The sequence below is a fragment of the Bufo bufo genome, chromosome 3 (genome assembly GCF_905171765.1).
Source record: "Bufo bufo chromosome 3, aBufBuf1.1, whole genome shotgun sequence".
Taxonomy (NCBI): Eukaryota; Metazoa; Chordata; class Amphibia; order Anura; family Bufonidae; genus Bufo; species Bufo bufo.
Window position 1 is genome coordinate 362,442,719 of NC_053391.1, and position 8,645 is coordinate 362,451,363.

At 45.3% G+C, this 8,645-nt stretch overlaps 1 protein-coding gene across 8 annotated transcripts in view; it reads right to left on the reverse strand.

The window, feature by feature from the left end:
• The window catches only part of COL16A1 (collagen type XVI alpha 1 chain), a 237,183-nt gene extending 229,140 nt beyond the window's left edge, over positions 1–8,043 (reverse strand). For 6 of the 8 annotated variants that reach the window (XM_040424542.1, XM_040424541.1, XM_040424539.1 and 3 more), the window contains exon 1: positions 6,886–7,015. The gene's annotated coding sequence lies outside the window, so the exon portion shown is untranslated. Of the gene's footprint in view, positions 1–6,885; positions 7,016–7,970 lie in introns of those variants that run through there. The other 2 variants (XM_040424536.1, XM_040424535.1) reach the window with 2 other exon arrangements.
• Positions 8,044–8,645: the final 602 nt, after the last annotated feature.

Genomic DNA, 8,645 nt, shown 5'->3' on the forward strand with positions numbered 1-8,645 from the left:
ACTGCAAGACGCACAAATGACTCCATAGTACACCTGGGAGAGACAAATTCCAGTGTGGTATCTTATAATGTTCTCATCTAGGCCTGAGGCTGTAGAAAGGAATGTGCAGGAAATAAATTGGATCAGAATTCCTTGTATAGTTTCCATCTGTAGTCACCGGTATGAGTTACATCTTAATGAGTTTTAGGTATAATATATATATATACAGGGAGTCTGTGAAATGAACAATGTTCTATGTCACTAGGTGATGAGCTTGTCCTGACAGATCTCTCCCACAGAATCAACGAGGACATGCAGGTAAACACATGCTAGGATTCCTAGCTACACATGTGGACCTACAAAATACCCCAGGCCCTGGGCGTATGACCTTTACTCATAAAACAAAGGAAAAGCATAAAAAGGTAATAGATCAGCTAAAAAGTACTGCTAAGCTTATACAGTTACTAAGGGAGGACTATAAGTAGACAAAGAGTTTTCACTTTAAGGCTGGGTTCAGACCTGAGCGTCTTTGATATGCGCGTTTAACGCGCGTTTTTGACGCGCGTTTTTTATGCGCGTTTTTTGCAATAGTAAACGCACGTTTGACGCGCGTTTGTGTGATTGACTGCAATGTCCTATGGCCACAAACGCGCTGTAAAACGCCCCAAAGAAGCTCAAGTACTTGTTTGAGCGTAGGGCGTTTTACAGCGCGTTTTTCAGCGCTGTAAAACGCTCAAGTGAGAACCAGGGCCATAGGGAAGCATTGGTTTTCATGTGTTGAGCGTTTTACAGCGCGTTTGAACGCGCTGTAAAACGCTCAAGTGTGAACCCAGCCTCAGAGGACTGAATTCACCCGCATGATAAAGTATGCAGCAATCTTAAAGGGGTTTTCTGAGTGTTTTACACTGATGACTTATCCTCAAGATCTGATCGATGTAGGTCTCACTCCCACTACCCCCACTGATCAGCTGCATGAAGGGGCCGTGGGGCTCCAGTGAGTGCCATAACCCTCCAACCGCTTACCCTAGGCCAGTGACATCATGTTCATTGGTTACATGTCCTAGGCACAGTTCAGTCCCATTTAAGTGAATAGGACTGAGCTGTGATATCAAGACAGCGACTATCTAATGGATGGCACTGTGCCTGGTATGCTGCAAAGAGGTTGTGGCGCTCACAGATCACCGCAACCTCCGTAAACAGCTTTTTGGCGGGGGTACCGGGTCTATAAAACACTCAGAAAACCCCTTTACAGAGCTTAAAACAAAAACCCTTTTAAAAAGCCTAAAAAGGGTTTTATGGCTATGATGAGTTTTAGGAAGGTGCCTGCATCCTGCCAAACAATTCAAACTTAGCTGCTCCCCATCGTTCCGGTCCTCTGTGCTGTCTCTATCTTCCGGTCCCCACACTTTTTACATCTAGTGATGCATGGACATGGTCACATGCACCTCTCCAGCCAATGGCTTCAGCGGTGATGTGGCTACAAGTAGCATGTCACCACTGAAGCCAGTTATTGGCTAGAGCGATGCGTGTGACCATACCCATGCATCACTAGATGTAAACAGTGTGGGGACCGGAAGATGGAGACAGAGGAGGCAGCACGAGTACCAGAGTGACGTGCTTAAATTACTATAACTAGAATACCCCGTTAATCTATATATATATAAAGAAGGACGTATATATGTATGTATGTATGTATGTATGTATGTGTGTATGTGTGTATGTATGTATGTATGTATGTGTGTATGTATGTATGTATGTATGTATGTGTGTATGTGCTGCGATCACTCGAAAACGCAACCATCGATTTCAACGAAACTTGGTATACACATCCCTTGCTACTTGGAAAGAAATCTTGAGATATTCCCAAAAAATTACCTGCATTAGCCAATACAAGCCTGCAAGTCTTTCTCTTAATATCCCAACTGCCATACACACAGTCACAGGCTATAGAATCTCGCAGGCCCTTAGGGTCCATTCACACATCCGTAGTGTATTGCGGATCCGCAAATTGAGGATCCGCAATACACCCGGCCGGCACCCCCCATAGAACTGCCTATTCTTGTCCACAATAGGACAAGAATAGGAAATTTTTTGCGGAGCCGCAGCCCGGAAGTTCGGGGCCGAAGCCCGGAAGTTCAGGGCCGCGCTCCGGAAAAGTGGATGTGGGGAGCAAATAGTGTGCTCTCCGCATCTCTTCCGGCCCCATAAAAAATGAATGGGTCCGCACCCATTCCCGATTTTGCGGAACGGATGCGGACCCATTTGCGGACGTGTGAATAGACCCTTAGTCTGCACATACACACAGTTTTACTCCAGGTTTCCATAACAACCCAGCCATTTTTCTTCACTGCTGTAGATCAGCTTTAGGCGAGGGCTACACGACAATAAATCACACGACACATAGGATACAACTACACTGCTACATGCATCCATCTTGGATGGATTTTTTGCGACTGTCGCAGTCGCAGCATGTCGCAGTGCGACACCATAGCCTATCATTATAAAAATTGTTGCGCGACATTGGTACGACAAAATGTGTCGTCATGTAGCCCTAGCCTTAAAGGGGCAGGGCACTGTGGAGGTCACTGTTAAGGGGGCAAGGGCCACTATTAAAGGGGCAGGGTGCTGTGGAGGACACTGTTAGGTTGGCAGGGGCCAAAATTAAAGGGGTAGCTGCTGTGGAGGTCACTGTTAATGGGGCTGGGGCCACTATTAAAGAGGCAGGCCGCTGTAGAGGTCACTGTTAAAGGAGCGGGCACTGTAAAGTTCACTGTTAAGGGGGCAGGGGCCACTATTGAGGTCACTGTTAAGGGGCGGGCACTGTGGAGGTCACTGTTAAAGGTACGGGCACTGTGAAGGTCACTGTTAAAGGGGCGGGTACTGTAGAGGTCACTGTTTAAGGAGCGGTCACTGTGGAGGTCACTGTTAAAGGGGCGGGCACTGTTGAGGTCATTGTTAAATGGGCGGGCACTGTTCAGGTCACTGTTAAAGGGGTGGGCACTGTGGAGGTCACTGTTAAGAGCGCGGGCACTGTGGAGGTCACTGTTAAAGGGGTGGGCAGTGTGAAGGTCACTGTTAAAATAGGCGGGCACTGTGGAAGTCACTGTGAAAGGGGTGGGAACAGTGGAGGTCACTGTTAAAGGGGTGGGCACCGTGGAAGTCAATGTTAAAGGGGCGGGCACTGTGGAGGTCACTGTTAAAGGGGTGGGCACTGTGGAGGTCACTGTTAAAGGGGTGGGAACTGTGGAGGTCACTGTTAAAGGTTCGGGACTGTAAAGGTCACTGTTAAAGGGTCGGCACTGTGGAGGTCACTGTTAAAGGGGCGGGCTCTGTGTAGGTCACTGTTAAAGGGGCAGGCACTGTGAAGGTCACTGTTAAAGGGACGGGCACTATGCAGGTCACTGTTAAAGGAGTGGGCACTGTGAAGGTCACTGTTAAAGGGGACGGGCACTGTGGAGGTCACTGTTAAAGGGGCATTCACTGTGGAGGTCTCTGCTAAAGGGGCAGTCACTGTGGAGGTCACTGTTAAAGGGGTGGGGTACTGTGGGGGGGGTCAGTGTTAAGGGGTGAGGGGCTGTGGAGTTCACTGTTAAAGGAGCGGGGTGCTGTAGAGGTCACTGTTAGGGTCCATTCACACGTCCGTGGTGTATTGCGGATCCGCAAATTGCGGATCCGCAATACACCCGGCCGGCACCCCCCATGGAACTGCCTATTCTTGTCCGCAATTGCGGACAAGAATAGGACATGTTCTATTTTTTTGCGGAGCCGCGTCCTGGAAGTTCGGGGCCGAAGCCCGGAAGTTCGGGGCCGCGCTCCGGAAATGCGGATGCGGAGAGCACATACTGTGCTCTCCACATCCCGTTCTGCCCCATTGAGAATGAATGGGTCTGCACCCGTTCCCGATATTGCGGAACGGATGCGGACCCATTTGCGGACGTGTGAATGGACCCTTAAGGGGGATACTGTCGATATCTTTTAACGACACACACGAACATTAAGTGAAATAGATGAAATATACCCGTGCAAAGCCGGGTCCTTCTGCTAGTATCAATCATAAATGCGGAGATGTATGAGGTAAAGTAGTAATAATGGAGGCAGATATTCTGGACTTCCTGTCAGTAATCCAATTGTGGAACACTATATTTAAGGGCCAATGATTGGCCAAAAGAATCTCCCTTTCATTGGCCTGATGCTCAGCATAAATATGATCTTTTTTTGGCAGTACATCACCCGGTGTAACCCAGGAATGTCCTGGTGACAATTTGAAAACTGTACAGGGGATGAACAATCAAATCAGTGATCATTTGTCCCCCAATCAGGTATTTTATTGAGCTATGTAAAAACATTCCTAGGGCTCATTCACACGGCCGTTGTTCGGCTGTTCAGTGCATTGGGGGCCACAATCTGTGATCCCCAATGCACGGGCAACATCCGTGTGGATTCTGCAGACGGATCCAGACCCATTCAACTTGAATGGGTCAGTGATCCTTCCGCACCGCAAAAAAATAGAACAAGTTGCGGACCCATTCAAGTGGGCCGCAATATGGGCACGTGAATGAGTCCTTAGGCTGATGATGTACATAATTGTTAGCTAAATGAGCATTTGGCTGACAGCTATTACTGCTGATCATTTCATGTACATGTCTGCTCGGCTATGCAAACATGTCTTCTCAGTAGCAAGAGGGGCAGGAAGTTGCTGCTAGTGAACAAAAGAAAATCCAACTGACTGCTTCTTATCTTCCTGGTCCCACCAGGTGTATGGCCACCTTTAGCCACTTCTTAAGCTGAAATGACTGATAACACAGCAATAGATTGTATTCAACTGCATAGCAAATGGGAACACTAGTGTCTAGTTTATATTTTATAAAGAACTAGCAGAAGGACACGGCTTCTCATGGGTATATTTCATCTATTTAATTTAATGTTTGTGTGTGTCGTTAAAAGATATCAATAGTTTCCACTATAACAGTGCTATCCACAGCTCCCTGCCCCTTTAAAGCTGACCTACAGCAGTGAAGAAAAATGTCTGGGTTGTTATGGAAAACTGGTGTGGAACTGTGTGTATATGGACACTAAGGGTCTGCGAGCTTCTATTGGCTGATAAGGGTCATGTGACCAGCCTTCTATTGGCTAATGCATTTTTTGGGAATATCTCACGCAGGGATGTCCTTTTGAACAGCTCACTCTCAGACAGCAGCACTGCCTGAATGTGAGCTACAGGGAGAAAGTCACCGTCCTTCCCACCCCTGTAGCTGACAGAAGTTGATTTTTACCTTCATTTTTTCAATCCCTGTCGGCTGAGGTGTAGAGAAGGTGTGGCCTAACTGGATTGGGGGCGTGGCTTAGCGGGTCCTGGGGTCAGGGTTTTTAAGTCCGTCTTTTAAGGGTGGCCTGAATGGCCACCCTACCTTCCCTCTGAACTGTCACCTCCACAGCACTCCGCTCCCTTAACAGTGTCATCCACAGCGCCTTGCCCCTTTAAAGCTGAGCTACAGCAGTGAAGAGAAATGGCTGGGTTGTTATGGAAACCTGGTGTAAAATTGTGTGTATGTGGAGACTAAGGACCTGCAAGCTTCTATTGGCTGATAAGGGACATGTGACCGTGTGTATGGCAGTTGGGATATGAAGAGAAAGACCTGCAGGCTTCTATTGGCTAATGTAGGTCATGTGATGTGCCATATTTGCATTTTTTGGGGAATATCTCAGGAACGGTAAGTGCTAGAGAGCTGTGACCTCCACAAGATTTCTTTCCAGGTAGCAAGGGATGTGTATACCAAGTTTCGTTGAAATCGATGGTTGCGTTTTTGAGTGATTGTGAAACATACATACATATATATGTCCTTCTTTATATATATATATATATATATATATATATATATATATATAGAGGCTAGTGTCTCAGGCAGAGGTTTTATGAAGAATACCGGGATTATACATATTGCATATTGGTCATTTTGTCAAGTACGTGTCATTGCTAATTACATATTCTGGCTCAAATTTACACCGCAATTAAATTGAATTGATTATATAAACTTTCCTGAAGGACCTTGGTCATCCAAAAGTTAGAGGCATTCTTTTATATCTAGCAAGTGAATGTTTACTTTGAAGCAAGATATTTTATATTATCTCATTTTTATTTGCAGGGAATTCCAATATCTTTCTGTGAAATACCGCTAAGTTTACTGTACAGAGCCCAGAGATATTAGCAGCAGAAGGGGAGAAAGGTCCCGCAATAGACAATGTGGTCTAGCACTGAGGAATATCAAATATCCTGAGTCTGCTCCCTCCGTTAAACTGCAGAAACTTTAAGGTTTTCTTAAAATCATTGAGTTGGCAGGTCTGATGTAATTATTTTAGCAGGGGCTGTTTCCATAGGAGGATCTCCAGAAAGAGGCACACAAAAGGCTATTCTGCAGGGCTCTGCTATACTTATTAGCAACTGTTCACTATAGAAAATAATATGCTGTTATACAGTTTAGATAATATTAATAGTACTATAAAACATATAGTGATGTACCGACCAGTGATCAGGACACTATGTGATATGTAAGGGCTTCTGCAAACAATAGAAGTGGATGCATGTAGAATAGTAGCGATCATCAATATGATTGAGAAAGGGAACTGTAGCAGGGTATGTACTACACTACTGTACTATATACAGATAGAGGCTAGTGTCTCAGGCAGAGGTTTTATGAAGAATACCGGGATTATACATATTGCATATTGGTCATTTTGTCAAGTAATGTCAGGGAGTCTCTATCATCAAGGGCTTCCCCTGATGCAGCTTTTTATCTGATGTCCTGAGGTTTAACATCTACAACCAAGTCAGGAGATGCTGCCAAGTGCAAGCATGGTCATTACCCTCTCCGTCTACTAGTACCGTGGCCACACATCATTCAGACTTACCGTCCTGTGGGGCTAACCTTCCTCAGATACAGGATTTTGGATCCATGTTGCAAAAAAAAGTTTGAAGCGGAGCGATATTTCCCCTCTGTGCTGAAACTTCACTCAGAGACTCAGTCTTCCCTTCCCCTCCTGTCTCCTCCTCCTTTCTCAAACTTACTTTCCTCCCCTCTTCTCCCAAACTCTCATCCCCCTCCTCATCTCACTATCTTTTTCATCTGTCCATCTGGCTCTCTCTTGGTTTTTCTTTTATCTCTCATTCTACTGCTTTCTTTAGTCGTCCTTCACTTATACCAGTGTGTTCTTTGTCTCCAAGGACAACATAAGATCATTTTTCCTTCTTTTTCTTAATAAGCACTATGCTAGGAGGAGTAAAAGAAATGTATCAACAATTTACAACAAAGTGAAAATGTCCATACCATGCCGTGTCTGGAGATAGGTCTACAGTGCTGACCCTATGGCTTCCTGCACAGTGACATAGGCACTCCATGTGCCATTGTTTGGCACTTCTCCAAGTCACAGCGGGGGAGATTCATCAAAACTGGTGTAAAGGAAAACTGGCTTAGTTGCCCATAGCAACCAATCAGATTCCACCTTTTATTTTTTAAAGGAGCTTTGAAAAAATGAAAGGAGGAATCTGATTGGTTGCTATGAACAACAAAGTCGGTTTTCCTTTACACCAGTTTTTATAAATCTCCGCCGTATTCTTTCCCAGAAGCAATGCTATGGGAGAGTAACTCACTAAGAAAGTAAACATAGGACATGCCATAATATTGTTTTGGATTAGGGAATCCATGAGAAATATAAATGAGATATAGCTAGGGCCCATAGACCTCACTACAAACAGATCCATAATAATGTTTTGTCCACGAGCCCTAGGACTAGTGAAACACTAAAGAAAAGTACTGGGGACAATCTGCAATGCCTGATGATATAAGGTTAATATAAATGATTGTATGCTGTCACGTTCTTCCCTCGGAAATCTAACAAGACAGACAGATTAGAAGACTTGATGGGGTTGTTCAGGAATAAGACGTTTTTACTTAATGTCAATAGCCTGCCTCAGTAAGCAAAAGATTCATATCTACCTGTTCCCCGCCGCTTCATAATTCAACCATGGATTAGATGCATCCATATTCCGGGCCCTGGCTTTTTTTATTCTGCTGCTGCAGAATAAATTAGGTGGGATACAGGAGTACAACTAGGCCTTGATACCGGGATAAGGGGAGCAGGTCAGCTCCTAACGCCACTCTCATCCTAGCCCTGACCTCCTAACCGCATGAGTGAACCCAGATGGTCGGAGGGTTCATGCACCAGAACCTAGTTGTATTCCCGTATCCCACCTCATTGTACGGTGAGGAGTTTTCCCCACTCCCCACCGTGACAGTATGTCAAACTAGGATGGCCCTCACAAAGCATCCAGGAAAGGAGCAAACTCCTTCTCATACAAAGGCAAGCATAAGGCCTCTTTCAGATGGGCGTTGCGGGAAAAGGTGCGGGTACGTTGCGTGAACATGCGTGATTTTTCCGCACGAGTGCAAAACATTGTAATGCGTTTTGCACTCGCGTGAGAAAAATCGTGCATGTTTGGTACCCAAACCCGAACTTCTTCACAGAAGTTCGGGCTTTGGATCGGTGTTCTGTAGATTGTATTATTTTCCCTTATAACATGGTTATAAGGGAAAATAATAGCATTCTGAATACAGAATGCATAGTAAAATAGCGCTGGAGGGGTTAAAAAAAATAAAATAAAAATTTAACTC